Genomic DNA, 18,250 nt, shown 5'->3' with positions numbered 1-18,250 from the left:
TCTCTATTATACATGCAAACTTGAACTTTCCAAGGTATTACCCTAACTAGCATACAATCATCAATACTTGGATAATATAAACAAGTTAGAAGACATACCTTTTCATGTAGCTTGATTCCATGGAGCTTAAGAGCCTACTACCTCAAGTGTGACACCACAAATGGCTCACACTGATGGGTTTTGGTCATAAGAACATCCTATGTGCTCATACAAACCCTAATGCTTGGATCTAGGTTTCTCTATTGTACATGCAAGTTATCCAAGACTATAAACCCTAATTCTAGCATACAAGTAATCATATTAACATAAGAATGGGTTTAAGATATTACCTTGATTGTTATGTAGCAATAACAATCCCAAATCTCCTTGTAATGACTTTAGAAAGCTTAGAGTCACAAATGTCACTCCTCTAATGGTTCACAAACACCATAAGCAAGAGGATGAAGAGGAGAGAGGATGGAGGCTGCCCAAAAACGTGTGAAACCCTAGAACAAGTCTTAGCCACATTTTTGGTCCTTAAGGGATCTATATATATAGGAAGCTATTAGGGTTATCTTACAAGGAAACCCTAATTTGGATGCTTAAGCCCTAAGCAACCCATGGACTCCTTTAATTAAGGCCTTGGACGATTTCTTATGGGCTTCCCTATAGAATTCGTCCACTCCTTAATACAAGGCAATCCATGGCCCAAATTACAATTATCTTATAATTACAATTCTAGTCCCTTAAGTTTAATTAATCTCTTTTAGTCACAAAACTAATTACCAATTAATTATTGACTAATATTAATTAAACAATATGATTTCTCCTTTAATATATTATTCTCATAATATATTAATAAATCATATTTAATCCTCTCTCTCCATAATTCATCCTATCAAGTTGCTTTGGTGAAGACAACCCAAAAGGACCATGCACCATTGGGTCAAGTACATACCAAAATAGTTATGGACTTAGACAATAATCCAACAGTCTCCCACTTGGATAAGTCTAATAACTATTATGCGTATGACTTCAGATCCTGATCTGCAATCGTAGCTTTCCAAAGCCGCTGTCAACTCTGATCCTATCAGATACGCGTGTCCTTAAGATAAGGTATCATATATTCCTCCATTCTAGATATCGTATGAGACATGATTTCAAATCATTCTCTTAGTACTATATCTCGATTCCCGATTAATGACGACTGACTAATTGAACAAATCAAATTAGCCCTAGCCCGGCCGAGCATTTACGTTTTTCATCACTAAATCATCGAGGGGCCCAAAGATATTGCTTTTATCCTACCTTGGATAAAAGGAACGGATAAACTTTGATACAATGCTTGCTTGCACTTACTCACCAAATCACACACAACAACATGTTTTATAACACCAAGTTACTAGTGCATTTACATATTATCAATGTGCAACCGATTTGCAAGATGCAACTCACACATCTCGGTTTCAAGAATATATGATGTTATCGTCTCACCAATCACTCGTGATACAATTCATGGAGTGATCCAAGTGAGCGTGGGTTTAATCCAATGCTCAAATCATATTCATAAGCACTCATGAACGTTGCAGCAAACATTTGCTTATGTCTAATGCCTTTTAGACAACCCACACACCAATTCACGATAGTCTTCATTCATACCTACTTCCAACATATGAACGACTGAGGCCCGTTCGAATAATTTGATTATTCTTAATAAATTCAATTATTCTGGAAGTCAAAACATGCAAAGTGAAACACAAGAATAATACTAATCCCATATGGCCTCAAACCTTTGAGTATAAATAAAACTCCTTCTATTTATCACCATATCGATTACTCATTATTTGTCGTTTCGGGTAATCAACTTCTTACTTGAATTATTACACTTGTCCCATGCTCCTAGCATGCACACAATGTTTACCTATGGTTCTTACTTTGTGAAATAGATCAAATTGAGTACATTTCCAATCATTCTCATTTCACAACTCCAAATCCTTTTTTCATAAGTGTAAGAATATCAAATTCTTGCCACTTATAGAATATGCTTGATTCTAACATTTTATGCAATCATCCTTTCGTAATGTCACTGCACCAAAGTCACAAAGACTATTGCCAATGATATTACAAAGTCCTCTATTGGAGATTGTTACAATACAAGTCCTTAGATATGATGTCTCTCACTCAAAGTACATTCCTTTGAACATCCTTTTGCATAAAAGTTTCTAATCTAGACATAGAATTTCAATATTCAATTCCCAATATGGACACGTTTCCATATTTTCCATATGACAACTTATTCTTAATAGAATCTTATCTATTCATAATAATGTCGATATGGTCCATCCAATATGGAAACATTTCCATATTTTCCAATACTATACTTCCAACTACTCACAAGCGACCAATCCTCGACGAACTTTGGATTGTCCTTTGATGGTTGTTTAATTATTTTAGTCAAAACCAATTCTAGTCCCTTTTCCCTCTAAATGCGCTCGACATTTGGAAAATTTTAGAATGGTCAAACATTAAAGCATTTGCAATCGATCCTATACCCGAAGCATATGGGACACGACGCATAATGTTTTATTTGCTATGTTCTCAAAATTCGAATTGTGAAGAGGAATGCCGTAATCATAATTGAATTTTTAAGAACACACTATGTACCCTTGACTAAATTTATTAACATTTCTCAACCTAATCCTTTAGATTTGAAATGAAGCGTAATATTCTCTCCCTTAATTATAGCAAAACAACTTTACAACCCTTACGACTTTGCAAGGTATAACTCTTGTTTTCTATAATTAATATTGCCAACTTGCAATACGTGCCTTAATAATCATACAATCATAACATTTATGCTCCCACTATCATGATGATTATTATAAAACATAACACTTATGCTCCCACTAGCTTTGACATGTATTCAGAAACCAGCTTAACTTCTAGAAAATCAATACTTATTGAATTTCTTAAGTTCATGTTTCTAATACTTAGTGCTTTGATAATCTTTTATCAAGTTTATACACTTTTCTCTTAGATAACTCTTATGTGTGTCTAAACAATTAAGACTAATTGCCAAACCTCACAATTCAAATTATGGAAAGGGATACCGTAACCATAATCGAATTCGAGAATGCAATTTTACAATCACTATCTTCTTAAAATCTTTCTTAGTGAAAGTATTTCCTCACAATCATTTTCATGAAGGAGGAAATCTTATGACACTTAGATTTAAACGGTGTATTTGTTCCTATCCATGTGAATTTGTCAAAACCAAAGTTTACGACAAATTCAAACTCATATGGATCGAACTTTCTTAATCTCAATTTCTTGCCTTATGGTAGCACAGCTGCCCACCATGTCTTCCAAGTAGTTAAGCAGCTCACCTTTTCTTATCAATGTACTTTCCATTGATCAAGGTCCTTGCTTTTTATGCATTCAAATGAGAACTCATAGGATTCACATGCATAATTAACTCAATTGGATTGGCACATAAACAAAATAATGTCAACACGATGGGTTGTAAACCTCAACTCGTGTGCTAGTGATGATCGATAAGGTCTATTTTGATTTGTTCTTGAAACCTTTCAAGACCATTAAGACTCCCACTGACTCCTTGACATATAAGATTCTCTTGTCATTAAACATTTCTTGACAAACAAATATTCAGGAGTTAGTGTAGCTTTTATCAAAACACTTCATAAATTGGTCCTAGTTGGTCTTTGTCTTATCCAAGACATCACAACTTTCCACATTTGATGAATGTTATAAACCTTCTTAATACTTATCACTCAATTTCACAATCTTAACTCTAAGACTTGTTTTTGGAACGAAGTATGATTGACTTCTTGATTTAACCATTTCTTCAATTCTTGAATCCTCTTCTTAGACATACAATTGTACTAAGACTCACTTAGAGGATCAATTGAGATATGGTTCTTAATCATTAAGACCCATCATAAAGCATAAAAGGTACTCTCCCTTCTTCTTAGAATGGAGAAACTTTTATCTTTCTGCCTACTTGATTCTTCTTATTCGTTCTACTATTGATTTAAACCTTTTTAATTAATTCCGAATTACACTTAATTTTATAAGTGTAATCATATTTACTAAACTTTTAGTAAACCGTGACGAATATCTTGTTACTCTTATGGTGAACTTGATCAACACGCAACTTTGTGTGCTCGATCTCCTAGTCCTTCACTTGACACTTTGTCAATGAATTAGTCTAATTTCCAAATATGAAATTTGTCATTCATCATGCAACCAAGTTGCATGATTCCAAATTTCTGTCCAATTGAAACTTGGGCGATGAGAAACTCTCCCTATTTGGTAAATTCTCGGCTTTCCATAAATAACATAAATAAGAACCAAATCCAATATTGCTAATAATAGAAACATTCAAACATCAATTTTTCATATACGCCATTGCAAGGATAAATAAATAATATAAAATCAAAATTTATTTTATTGCGGAAAAATTTTGTCCTTACAATGCAATTCATTGAAAAACTATGCTAATACATCTTTCTTATCAATCTAATTCTAACTCTAAGTAGTAGCTCAAGAATCTAATCTTCGAGAAATGCGATCGAAATCCATTCCTTCACGGTTAGATTCTGCTCACTTCTTCCTTTAAGCTTCCTTTCATTTCTTCGATCTTACAAAACATCAATTGTAATCTTATCACATTATGTATTAAGAATCTAGAATAGAAGCTTAAAAGAGTTAGTTAATGGATTTTACCTATATTAGAGCCATACGTTTCGACTCTCCCATCTCTTAGATCTCTTAGGTAAATGGGGCAGCTTCGTCTCCATTGTCCTTTCTCTTGGCAATAAAAGCAAATTGACTCTTTTGGAACATGACATGGAATTACTTCAGACATTGCCTTTCTCTTATGATCAAACTTTTCGATCATAGCATGTCTTTCGTTGCCATTGTCTATATCCATAGAGGTCTTGAAGGCAGATTCACTAATCAACTTTGCTTTTCTATTGCACCCAACCATTGCTGATTCAGCAGCAATAAGCATATAGGTGAGATCTATAAGGGTCACATCGCGGTTCATCATATAGTACTCTCTTACGGACTCACTATATGAGTTAGAAAGTGACTGAAGAACCCAATCAACAGCCATTTCCTCACAGACAACGGATCCCGACATTCTTAACCTATCAATGTGTGACTTCATCCCTAGGACGTGTGCACACACCGACTTTCCTTCTTTATGTTTACTTGCCAAAAGGGCTTGAGTGATCTTGAACTTTTCAAGCCTTTGAACTTGTGGGTTAGGGAGAATAATTGGAGGAGGTGGAGGAAGTGAAGCATGATTTCTTGTTCCTCGATCGAATCGTGGAATACCATCTTCATGTGGAATGCTTGTTCCACGGGATTTAGGAAGACCATAGTTGCCGAACTTTGAAATCTACAAAACGGGAGAAAACAAACTCAAGTTAGTTGATTGATTGAGTCCTTAGTAATTCACCCAAATGAAATACTAAGGCTAGGACCCAACACAATATTCTACAACTCGGGAGAGGGATGCCGTAACCCAAATTGCAGAACATTTGAAGGTAAGTGAATGACAATTCACTAATTTCCACCATGAAAAACGAAAAAGAAATTTAAGTTTTAAATCTATGAAAACTCCTAGATCCTTTGAGATTCATTGAACATTTCATTGGCATGTTTAAATCTCGATATGCCCCTCTTGTTTGTGACTGGGATGCCGAGGATCACAAAGCGGGTGTGAATAACCATGCAAACTTACATGGTGCCCTCACATGTTACAGTCATCTATTCGATGTGCCGGTAAACCACACACGCTCCACCGAACTATGACAAACATTGAGTCACCCTTTTCTACCTTTGCTTAGAACCATTTAGTGTGCCGGTAAACCACACACGCTCCACTAACGTCTTCGCAAGGGCACAAAGTGTAATTTCATGGAATTGCATCAATTCACTTTAGCCTAAGTAACTAAGATTGGGAATTTGTAAAACATTTAGTTACTTTGGTAATTCATTATACTTATAATGGAAGGTTTCGTCATATCCTACCCGTTCGGCTAACGACCCTCCACTAGTCAAGAGTGCGGTGGGTAAGAGTGGATACCCATTCAATCGCCATTTTATAGGCAATTTCCTTAAACACCCCTTATAGACCAGCTTCGTGAATGAGGTCTACTAACGGTAAGACTGACTTTTACTCATACATATATATAATGTTAGACTTTTAATGTTATATATATAGTATAGGGTATATTTTACACTTTTAAAATATTAGGTGGTCAAATTTAATAATTATACTTTTAATTCAATTAAATTTTAAACCAAAAACTTTATGGATTTATTAAACCTCTTTTAATTATACACCTTAATTAATTAATAAAACCATAAGGGTGTGATTTGAACCTTTTCAAAACAATACTAGAGTTTTAGAATTTAACATTCCTAATTAAACTTTTAATCAACTTTTAAATTCCAAAACTTGAGGGCAAGTTTTGAAACATTTCAAAATATTTGGGTTTAGAATTTAAATATACATCAAAATTAAACTATTAATAAAAAATTTAAATTCCAAAACTTGAGGGCAACTTTTGAAACCTTTTTCAAAACATTAGAGTTTTAACTATTTAAATTTCAAAACAACAAAACTTTTGGGTTTAAATTTAAACTATAAAACCTAAAGGGGAAAATATGAAAACTTTTGAAAGCACAAGAATCAAATAACAAATAATCTAAATTAACATTTAATCACATAATTATCCATATTTGATTTATTTAATAATTTCTTTCAAAACAATTTACCAATTTCATCAAAATAATTAATCAATTATCACATAAGGAAACAAATATTTTATTAATTGATAAATATCTTCAATTAGATCAAGAATATAGTCAAATATATCATAAAATCGGATTTATATTGATCTAATATGATAAGGCAACTATCCTTAAGCAAAAACAGCAAGAAATCCCAAAAATAGCTCCATCTGACGCTCGAACTCGCCGAGTAGGGGGCAACTCGTCGAGTCCACAGTGGGACTCGCCGAGTCCATCATGCAGTACCACAAAAATCAAAATTTTTCAACATACAAGGCATCAATACAATAGAAACCAATCTAGGCTCTGATACCACTGATGGGTTTTAGTCATAAGAACATCCTATGTGCTCATACAAACCCTAATGCTTGGATCTAGGTTTCTCTATTGTACATGCAAGTTATCCAAGACTATAAACCCTAATTCTAGCATACAAGTAATCATATTAACATAAGAATGGGTTTAAGATATTACCTTGATTTTTATGTAGCAATAACAATCCCAAATCTCCTTGTAATGACTTTAGAAAGCTTAGAGTCACAAATGTCACTCCTCTAATGGTTCACAAACACCATAAGCAAGAGGATGAAGAGGAGAGAGGATGGAGGCTGCCCAAAAACGTGTGAAACCCTAGAACAAGTCTTAGCCACGTTTTTGGTCCTTAAGGGATCTATATATATAGGAGGCTATTAGGGTTATCTTACAAGGAAACCCTAATTTGGATGCTTAAGCCCTAAGCAACCCATGGACTCCTTTAATTAAGGCCTTGGACGATTTCTTATGGGCTTCCCCATAGAATTCGTCCACTCCTTAATACAAGGCAATCCATGGCCCAAATTACAATTATCTTATAATTACAATTCTAGTCCCTTAAGTTTAGTTAATCTCTTTTAGTCACAAAACTAATTACCAATTAATTATTGACTAATATTAATTAAACAATATGATTTCTCCTTTAATATATTATTCTCATAATATATTAATAAATCATATTTAATCCTTTCTCTCCATAATTCATCCTATCAAGTTGCTTTGGTGAAGGCAACCCAAAAGGACCATGCACCATCGGGTCAAGTACATACAAAAATAGTTATGGACTTAGACATTAATCCAACACACACAACATCACCAACATTTTGGAATAACTTGAGAGAAAAGGTTCCTATGCTTAAATCGGCTAGCCCTCATGTGTACACACACTAGTGCCAATTTCTTGAGCCATGAGGGGTCCTTATATATTGTGGCTATTAGGGTTACACCATGTAATTCATGTCTTTCCATATTCTTCATGCTCCATGGGTTAAAACCTCCGTGGAGTATCCATGGGTTACTCCATGGGTTTAGACCATCATGAAGAACTATGGATCATAAGCCCACATATATAAGAATGAATGATTTACACAATCAATCCCCATATATTTCATTAGTCTCCTTTTGATCACAAAATTAATTCCAAATTAATTCTTGATCAATACTAATTAAATAATATGATTTCATATTAATATATTAGAACTTATAATATATTAACAAATCATAATTATCCTTTTCTCACAAAAGTCTATCCAAATTGTTCTGATGACATGCAATCCAAATGGACCATGCCAATTGGGTCAAGTACATACCAATTATAGTTATGGACTTAGACACTAATCCAAAAGAATGATTATCTCATCCTTGTTGTATGTACTTGTATTCATGAAGTAGTTCTCTGACATTATTAAGAGTTCTTCAACAGTTGATGGCAGGGTGAGGTGGGACCCTATAAGAGCCTAGGAAGTGCTTTATTCGGACTGATGTGATGTTTAGCAGGTCTTGGGAATGCCAATTTGAGAAGGTGACTTAGAGGATTCAGGATGATTCTTGAGGAAAATATGGATAAGTGTGGAAGGTAGTATTAGCCCCGTAATACTGAAATCACATGCTTTGCACTCGAATCAAGGATAGTAACATAGATTCTAGGAAGCCTGTGGAATGAGAATTCTTTGAGTATGTTCAGATCATTTGTATGGTTGCCTTTCAGTTTAGTGTTGAGCACACATTGATAAGGTTTTGGTTTTAGTTCTGGTTCAGGCTCTAGCGCCGAGCCTATTGATGAGAGGATTCATGAGCTCGTTTCATTTGAGATCACCCGTGGTCTTTTGGATGCAACTCTTGCGATGGTTGGTACCATCAAGGATGGGATCATGGAGCAACTGGATGAGCGGCTTGGAATTTTCCATGCTGAGATTGAGGTTCGTCAGTTTGGGGTGCAGACTCTCTCTTTTTAGGAGTTCAAGGCTTGCGGAGCCCTAAAGTTCTTCGGGAAGAAGAACCCCATTACTAGTAGGCGGTGGATTGATGACATGGAGAATGATCAACTGGCTAGTTTTTGCCATCAGGGATTGAAAGTGGGATTTGTGTCTTGGCTTCTGAGGGTTGGAGCCCGTGACTTGAGGGAGAAGCTTGGTCATTCTCTTGGAGCTGAGGCCATGGCGACCATGTCTTGGGCATGTTTTGTGTCGAATTTCAAGACCTTCGCCAAACGACACAGATTATGGTGGAGATCACCGCCAAGTTTAGATAGAGGACTTTATTGGTTCCATAGTACGCTATGGATGAACAGATGAAGAAGTTGAGGTTCCATGATATGCTACAGGATGATATTCGTAAGTTTATGATTCTGTCGAGCTGCAAGTCTTTGGTTGATATGATTACTGGAGCCTGGGAGCGGGAGATTAAGATGCATCTTCGGTCGAGGCGTGGGCCGGAGTAGATTCAGACCGTAGTGGGCTGAGAGAAGAGGCCTAAGATTCACAATTTGCGATTGGGATGCCATAAGGGTCAGGGGCTTTGTGTCAAGAGTAGGAGAACTCACGAGGGGAGCTGTCATGAGAAAGGGAGGGGCTGCTTTAGTTGCGACCATGCTAGTTATTTTAGCAGGGATTGTCCTCGAGGTTTGATTCCAATTTGTTTTCACTGCAATTAGGTGGCCCACAAGAAGGATAATTGTTCGAGGTTGACGAATGGAGCAAAGAGGGCACCTTCCCCAGCTACGTTGAGGATCGCAAATGTCGTGAGGGCGGAGTAGAGGCTCAAGTGGCAAGGAGTCGAGCATTTCAGTTGCAGGTTGAGGAGACTCGAGTTTCATCTGATGCAGTTGTAGTTAAGTCCCCACCTAAGGGTCTTAGTTTCTTTATGGTTGTCTAATTATTATTATTTAAGAGATTATGTCACACCCCAGGCCGATGAGGTGGAAAACGTCAGGCTGTGCGACTAAGTTCATGGATCACATGTAAACTGAACATATAGCACAAGTAAAACAATAAACAAAATAACATGTACATTCCATCTTGATGTTTGAATAAAAGGTTCTTACAAATAATATTAGTACATGGATTGCCTTATCAGATAGACATACAACAACTAGTAACTATATCACCTGCAATCCAATCCGTCTTGAATGTCTGTTTAGTGATTTCCTGAGAATACATGTAATTTTGAGGGTCAACACAAGGTTGGTGAGAGTTACAGATTTTCTTTCGATGGGAGTAATGATACTTTTAAAAGCGTTCAAAAAGTATTTTCTTTATAAGTAAATCATATTTAAATAAACTTTAAAAAACCAAAAGGTGTCTTGGTAAAAGTAAATCTATGCTCAAAATGGTTTTGAAAGAATCAAGTTTATGAGTTGTAGTAAGAGAGAGAGAGAGAGTGAGAGAGATTCGAGTTAATGTTTATAATAAGTTCTATAACTGAGCTATGTGACCGAATGTAGCCTGCTACAAAGCTTCATTGGACCGAATGTAGCCTACTACAGTAAATTTGCGATGGGACAAAAATGGTCCGTGTTTATCTATCAATTGTCAATTCCGTTTCTTTTTTACAAAGGGGACTTTTCTTACAAATACCCCTTACTTTCTTTTGATTTCTCGATGCTTCTATGTTCTATCTTCAAATGTTTCCACCGAATTGTCTGCATTCTCTGTAGCACTCGACTTAGAAGGCAGCTGAAACACACACACACACACATATGTGTTCCTGTCGCTTCTCCCATCGTCGATTTCATTCTTCTCAAAGCTTCACCCTCTCAACTCGCCTCCGTTATCCTCCTCTATCTAGCCTGCAAATCGAATTAGACGGCAGCTGAAACACACACACATATGTGTGGCTTCGAAATCCACCGCTGTCGGCCTGTCGCTTCGCGACCCACAACCATCATCGCACTGTGTCCACAACGCCACCGTGTGAGCTGTACCTCTACCATTACCACCAATCGTTCCACATTTTAGACTGCCACAACCGACGAAATGGATCTCTCGGACACGGTTTGCTACCATGCCTTACCGCTTGCTATTTGCCTGTGATTGGGTAAGTTTCAAAATTATCTACATGGTTAACCCTATCGGACTTCATCACTGTTTCACTTAAGATTAGGACAAGAAGAAAGATGTAAGAGATGGAGAGGTCGGGAGTGATGCTGTCGTTTAAGTTATTGCTTCATTTGATTTTTCATCTTGAGACGTTACATTTTTTTTTAAGGTTGCCATCCTACTGTTTTGAGTGTATAAGATAGCAAAGGGAACAATGGTCTTCATATTACCACCAAAAAGTGTCATACTAAGGTTACTTTCCTACATTTTCCTTCTCTGAAACACGAAGATGCAAATTCTAATACCCTGTTTCTGTGTTTCATTGGTGTCTAGGTGATTTCTACGCTGAAAGAAGATAAATTTTCTTGCAAATTTGTTATCTGTTATCTGATTTTTATTCCCTCTTTCCATGATTTTGACTGATTTACAACCATACATGTAATTTATGATTTCAACATTAGTATTTTCTTGCTGCACACAACGTGTTTGACAAAATGTCACACTGAAGATTTGCGTTTCTGTGTTCATTGCTTAATAGTTGAACCTGTATTTATTTTTCTGTTCCCTGTTCTAGGTTTTAAAGTATTCATTGATTACATTTATGAAATTTTTTTACCTGATAGCTTATATATCTAAATAAGGCCAAGTGTTGGAGCCATAGGTAAGATGATTGTCAAATTACATAACTAACATCTTCATAATTTTGATTGCAGGACCGCAAGGACAATTATTGATGGTTTATCACTCCACCATTGTGTTGTTGTTTGTGTAACTTATTTGGTTTGTGTATCTCTGCCATGGTATTTGCGCTTAAAATTCTTTTTTTTTCATGGATTTTGTTTGTTTTTGCTCCAAACATGAGTGCAACTGATCTATAAATCCAACTTAAACATGTCCGATCATCAGACAGCTTCTTTAAAACCCTCTTGTGGAGTTGGGGAAGTAATAAAAATAAGAATATGACATTGCTTGCTTTTTATCTATATAATTATAGACCCTGGCCTAATTTGTATTTCCTTTTTATGCAGCAAATTCAAACAATGAGCTTGCTAGAAGTAATTAAATTGGTGGTTGGAAACCTCGACCAATTCCATTGTCATGCCATTGACATTGCTTATTTTTTATCTATATAATTAGTGGGGTTTTTTTTTTTCTATTCGATTGATTTTGCAAATCGACATCAGGTGAACTATCGTTCTTTTCGACTTTTAAGTTCTTGATGATGTTGGATTTAATCTACAGCAGACAAAGAGGTTTTAGGAAATGTATGTAGCTTGATATTTTGATATGGACGTCGATATGAGCGAAGAAAATGAGTTAAAAGGTGGCATGTGGGCTTTAGAACAGAAGATATGAAGAAGCTGGTGGATTAAAAAACAAATGTACAAAGAAAAGGTAAACTTTTTGCTACTTTTTGGTCATCTCTTTCACGTTTATTGTTTCGGTTTTCAATTTTCATCGATTCTTTCCGTTTTTCCCAAAGGTGTTTATGTTGTTCTTTTGTTCCTTTTTATTTAAACTGGTCTTTTTTTTTTTTTTTTTACTTTCAAAAATCAATCTTTACATATGTTTGTTTGACTTGATTGGGGTTATGATATTTCGAGAAAGTAATTTATTCACCAAATTCTATATCCTTCTGTGTGAGTGTTTATCTTGATTTGGGGGTTTTCTTATTTAAACAAAGTAATATATTCACAAAATTCAATCTCTGTTTGTCTTCATTGTCTTGATTGGGGTTTAACTTATTGAATAGGTACTTGATTGGTGGCTTTGAGATTTATTTATTGTTAAAATCATTTAAATTCTGATTGTGGTTTTTGTATGTTTATTTACTTAGAACTGTTATTATGGTTGACTAAAACAATCAACAAAATTTGAGGCATGCTTAATTGTTACTTTTATTTATTTTTTGAAAATTTTAACTTTTATTTTTTTACTATGTTAAGGTTGAAGACGATAATAAACCGGCATTCACAACATTGTACTCATTGGAATCTACACTTTCTAGAAGAAAGGAAGAAGTTTTCACACCTCAACAAGGCAAACCATCTTGGACAAAACGTTATTGCCTGATGACAAATTATTGTGCAAAAAGATTCTGTATGCTCATTTCTATTTATTTATAAATTAAAATAATAGCTTTAAATGTAAAATAATTTAATTCCTTATATATTTTAAGCCGATCAAAAGTAAAATACATTATGATATAGAATAATAAAATCAAGATTAAATTAGATTTTGGTCCCTGTGGTATACGCTCTATTTTGAGTTTGGTCCAAAGGGTAAGGATAAAATGGTTTTTGTAAAAAACTTAATATATGAGTAGTTACACTTAACTATTCACATCTTAAGATGATCAACAATAAAATACGTTATGACTTAGAATATAGTTTAATAATGAATTCGAGATTAAATTATAATTTGGTCCCTCTGTTATACCGTCCTTTTTGGGTTTGGTCCAAGGGCAAAATGGTCTTTTTTTTTTTAAATAACAGACAAGTACTTAAAATAAATGATTCACGCACCAAAATTGATATGAAACCTTCCAATAGGTACAAAAATTGCAAGAAGATTTCTTTTTGGACCTAAACCAAAAAAATGCTACATACACGGACTAAATTTGTAATTTAGTCTTAACCTGTTCCTACAAAACAATTCGATTACAGATTGCATGTAGTAGTAAAAAGACGATGTCGATGTTACATACAAGGAAAAGTTCCCTTGGTCTCTTCACCAACAACTCATTCAGGTAACTTTCCCATTCGTCATTTAATTGCGTCCAAGTTTCGATAAAGATTTGATACATTTTTTGGCTTCAATTTTAAATTTTGTAGGTTGATTTAGTTCGAGTATCCACATTGCAGACAAACCATAAGCCCTCAAACAGGAGTGGTTGATACCTCCTTCAAATGGGATTACTTTTGGGGATTATGCAGTAAAAGACACCTCAAGAAGGTTAATATCCAATATAGTTTTTTGTTCTTGATTGCTTTTATATTTGTCTTTAAGGTTTGTGGTGTTAACATGAGTTTATATTCAACGGATGCATTAGAACCTCAAATCACTTCCTCAGATGCACATACACACAGTCATACTTATAAAATGCTACTTAATTACTGTGTGTACTCTTTAACAGAACATTTTTTGGTAATTTAAACAATCTCATTATGAAGTTGCGTGTCACAGCTGTTTGCAAGTACACCACGTGTGAAAATTTTGAAGAATTTTTATCAGATAGTTTCTTAGTTCAATCTGCAAAATATTTCGAAAAGGCGAAGGATGGCTTACACGATTTTTCTGCTGGTTTGGTTCTTCAACAATTAGCCAGTGACAAATATGACTTCTTTAAGAAGCATTCGGTCTGACATGGTAATTTTTTTTGGTTCTCTTTATAATAAAGGTTACCGGGGTTTGTTATCTATATGAAATAACAATGAGGATTAGCACATCCTAATATAGTATCTCCTACATCTAATGACCTGAAATAAAAGAAGACAGTTGTTGCTACATTTGTTAAAATGCAATCGGTTGCTTTAATTCCAAAAAAATTGCAACATTAGCCCTTGATTTTTTTTTTGTTATGTTCGTGTGTTTTGGGGTTTCTGAAAAACACGACTTTCGCTGTGTAACTAATCGAATATATATGATAATTTCATGAATTCAACATTTGAAGAACACAGTTTTGTTATAGAAATGGTTAGTTTGCATTCGGAAAGTTTTCTTCTATTTTATTAAGTCTTTACATAAATGGGCGAATTGCAGAGAATACTAACATACTTTACTGCGACTACCAATTAAGGCAATGAAGTATAGTTGTACACAAAAGCAGCAGCTTCCAACCCCCGCAACGCGGGGGTACGCATCTAGTTGTGATTAAGTCACGAGGCATAATTAATTTCATTGTATAAAGTTTATAAAAGCGGAGTATGCTTGGCATGTATGTAAAAGTGTAATGTACTCAAGTTTATAAAGATGAATGTTTCAAAGTAATGAACATATGAACATGTATAAGCGTTGTGTAATTAAACATATAAATATACATGCATATTAATAGCTTGAATCCTTGAAATACTATAAAGTTTTATGACGCGCTTTTTATGACATACGATGTCACATAAAAATCATACATTTTTGTATCATGTAGCATTTGTTGTGTGGATTAGTTATTTCATGATAAAATAACCATAATACGTATACAGAAAGTTTATATTAGTTTATTTGTAACGATATGTTAAATTGTTAAATAACATTTTTATAAACTAGATTTATTGCATTTCGTAGAATGAATAACATGTTTGGAGATTGGGACTGATTTCGTAATGTTTTGTCAAAGGAGGGTTTATTTTGATTAATTTAAAATAAGGTTTGGGTTTTCTTTGACGTTTGACTAGTAAAAATCAAAATGCGATTGCAGCAGTTGGAGCCTCAGAGGATTTGACGATCGACTGAACTTGCATCCAGAGGGAGGAGCACCTCCGATGCTTCTCTTGGTTTGAAAATAGCGAGGTGGTGGTTGGAATTCATCGGCATCAGCAGGTAAGTGGTGGCAACAAGCAGCAATTGGTGGTAGTGGGTGGCTCCGCTGCTTCCCTCCTTGTTCTCGACAGTCGATCGGTGAGGGTTAAAGGGAGGGCGGTGATCGATCAAAAGCGACACACTCAGGGTGTGGTTGGTTTTCGGGACATAAAAGGGCAGAGGGTTGGATCCTTGTTTGATCGAGAAAGGAAAACAAAAGTAGAAATACGAACGTCTCCGGTGCTTGACTGGTTCAAGGAAATGAAACACAAATTGACAACCAAAACCTCCTCTAGTGCGAAATCGAGTCGAAGATGGAGGGCATCGAAAGGAGTATATTGGAAACGCAGCAGGTGGGGGGTTCTATGGCGATGCTCGACGAAGAAAAAAGGGGAAAGGGAAACGAAATCTCCAATTGTCTATTGAGCGGAGGAGGAGGACACACAAATGGAGAAGTGGGAGAACGAAGGCATCGACATGGAAAAAGGCAGATCGGTGATGGGAAGACTAAAATTTATACCATTTGGAGGTTGAGGATGATGTAAGACCTTCAGATCCAAGCTTGCTTCTAGCTTCCAAGCTTCATCACCATCTTCTTCTTCCTTTGAAACACACAAAAACACACTTTTAAGGGAACAATGGGGCTAGGGTTTGCAAGGGACAATGTTTCAAGTGATGGGGATGGAAACGAAATGAGGGCATTGGACTGAAGGTGCAATATATAGGGTCCAAACCCTAAAAACTAGGGTTTGTGTCCAGACGGTGTACACCCTGCGTACCCAGAGTACACCCAACGTACTTCTAAAAACGGCGTTGTTTCCACTTAAACCCCATACGCCTAGCATACCGTCCAGGTATGCCCCGCGTAAGGGCCAAAACTACTAAAATTATAAATTGAAGGACTAGGAGAGAAATTTACCAGGACTCGAGTGTAACAATAGGACCAATTTTCTCAAAAATTTTGAATTTCCTTTGTGCCGCGGGTTTAACTTGCCGTATTCTTTAAACTGTATTATTCCTTTAAAAGAGTGGGTGTTTAAAGTTATACAGTCTCCCTATTGGAAATCGAGAGACGTGCGTTTCTTGTTCTATATAGTTCTTCCGATGTTTGTGTCCAATCTTTAATTGTTCCTTGGTTTATCCAATCTTTTCTATAATCTCATTAGTGATTCCTAGATCATTATGTAATATGCTACTTTGATGTTTTCTATTTTGTTTCGTATCTTCAACCATTGCTCAACATATTGAGAATTAGCACTTTCCTCTATACAAAGCCTTAAAAGGGGTGGCTTTTATGTCAATTTTATAATTATTGTTCTAGGAAAACTCATGCAAGGGTATTGAGTATTATATGCATCTATAAAGTTTATTACGCAAGTGCGAAGCATATTCCCAAAGGTTTATATGGTCTTGACCATTTGAGAATGGTAAGCTATGTTCATACCCAGACGAGTTCGCGAGGATTTCTACCATGATTGTCAAAATTGTGAGGTGAATCTATTACCACTATCTGAGATGACCGCAGTTGGAATCTAATGTGTTTTTGATTATTTCATTAATATAGGTCTTGGTTAGCTTTTCTAACTTATACGTTTCTTTATTTGTCAAAAAACTGGGAGGACTAAGTCATTCTTTCGATCCCTACTTAAATGTTGTTAAAATATGATGTTTTGCCTTACTAGAAAGAATAATGAATCTCTCATTCATAATCATTCAAAGTTTTGTTCTTTCCTTTTTGTCTCTTGTTGGGTTCTTAATGATTAAGGATGTATCGGAGACTCATGTTATCTATAAAGATGGTGTAGCACTTATTGGGTAGGTATTTCTGATTTTCAGTGCAAGAAAGAAACTTTAGATTCTTCTTCGACTTGTCACCATAAATAGCCATGGTATCCTCACTGGGTAGGTTCAGTCACACAGTTTTCTCATAACACAAGATCTTGATATGCTGGAAAGATAGCCAATTCATACCTATGATGATGTTAAATCTTTGGTTTGAAATTCGCGTGAGTTATGGGGATAGATTGGTCATTTATGGTTACTTTATTAGATAAAAGGGGGGGGGGGGGGGTTTGTATAATGTTTTTGTAGTACAATAATTTAACGTGACACAGGCAAATCATTTTATATAGAAAATGACACTGCAATTTCGATGGATATACGCATGAGATTGACGTGAAAAACATGATTTGTTATATGTTAGGATGAAATTTATTAGAATTTTGTATGTATATTTTCGATAGTTCACTAGTTGTCTATAATCTAAAGGCTTCGTTCAGTCTACTGGGTTTGTGACCTAGTATGCTTAAGTTCAGGGTTCATAAAACTCTTACGCATGTTTGAGTTAATAAGTACTTTAACTTACAAGTGATTAAAGAGAAACATACTAGTTATTTCTGATGGTTCTTGGATTTCATCTCTTGTCTAGATCATGATTGATCTGGCTCGAGTTTTACTTCTTGGTTCTTTAGCCTCGGTCGGTTCCTCTTAAAATGTCCGTTTTCACCACATTCATAACAATCTTTTCCTCCACCAGTGCCTAGTCCAATACTCATACCCTGGTTTTCTTTGGTAGATGT

General features: G+C 35.4%; 1 long non-coding RNA gene across 6 annotated transcripts; it reads left to right on the top strand.

The window, feature by feature from the left end:
- The first annotated feature begins 10,700 nt into the window (after positions 1–10,700).
- On the top strand, positions 10,701–16,719 carry LOC145072662 (uncharacterized). Of its 6 annotated transcripts, none has more exons than XR_013691089.1 (8): positions 10,701–11,154; positions 11,326–11,408; positions 11,870–12,551; positions 13,103–13,256; positions 13,823–13,905; positions 13,991–14,111; positions 14,343–14,525; positions 14,919–15,216. It is a non-coding gene; the product is annotated as an uncharacterized LOC145072662 (long non-coding RNA). The 6 variants fall into 6 exon arrangements; XR_013691092.1 differs by lacking the exon at positions 11,326–11,408 and having other exon boundaries at positions 10,702–11,154; positions 11,870–11,956; positions 12,185–12,551; XR_013691090.1 differs by lacking the exon at positions 11,326–11,408 and having other exon boundaries at positions 10,702–11,154; positions 11,870–12,098; positions 12,185–12,551.
- Positions 16,720–18,250: the final 1,531 nt, after the last annotated feature.

Source organism: Lactuca serriola, chromosome 9, assembly GCF_051521515.1.
Source record: "Lactuca serriola cultivar US96UC23 chromosome 9, Lser_US96UC23_V15, whole genome shotgun sequence".
NCBI classification, from domain to species: domain Eukaryota; kingdom Viridiplantae; phylum Streptophyta; class Magnoliopsida; order Asterales; family Asteraceae; genus Lactuca; species Lactuca serriola.
The sequence above is the reverse complement of the archived record's forward strand: the minus strand, read 5'-3'. Positions and strand labels throughout refer to the sequence as shown.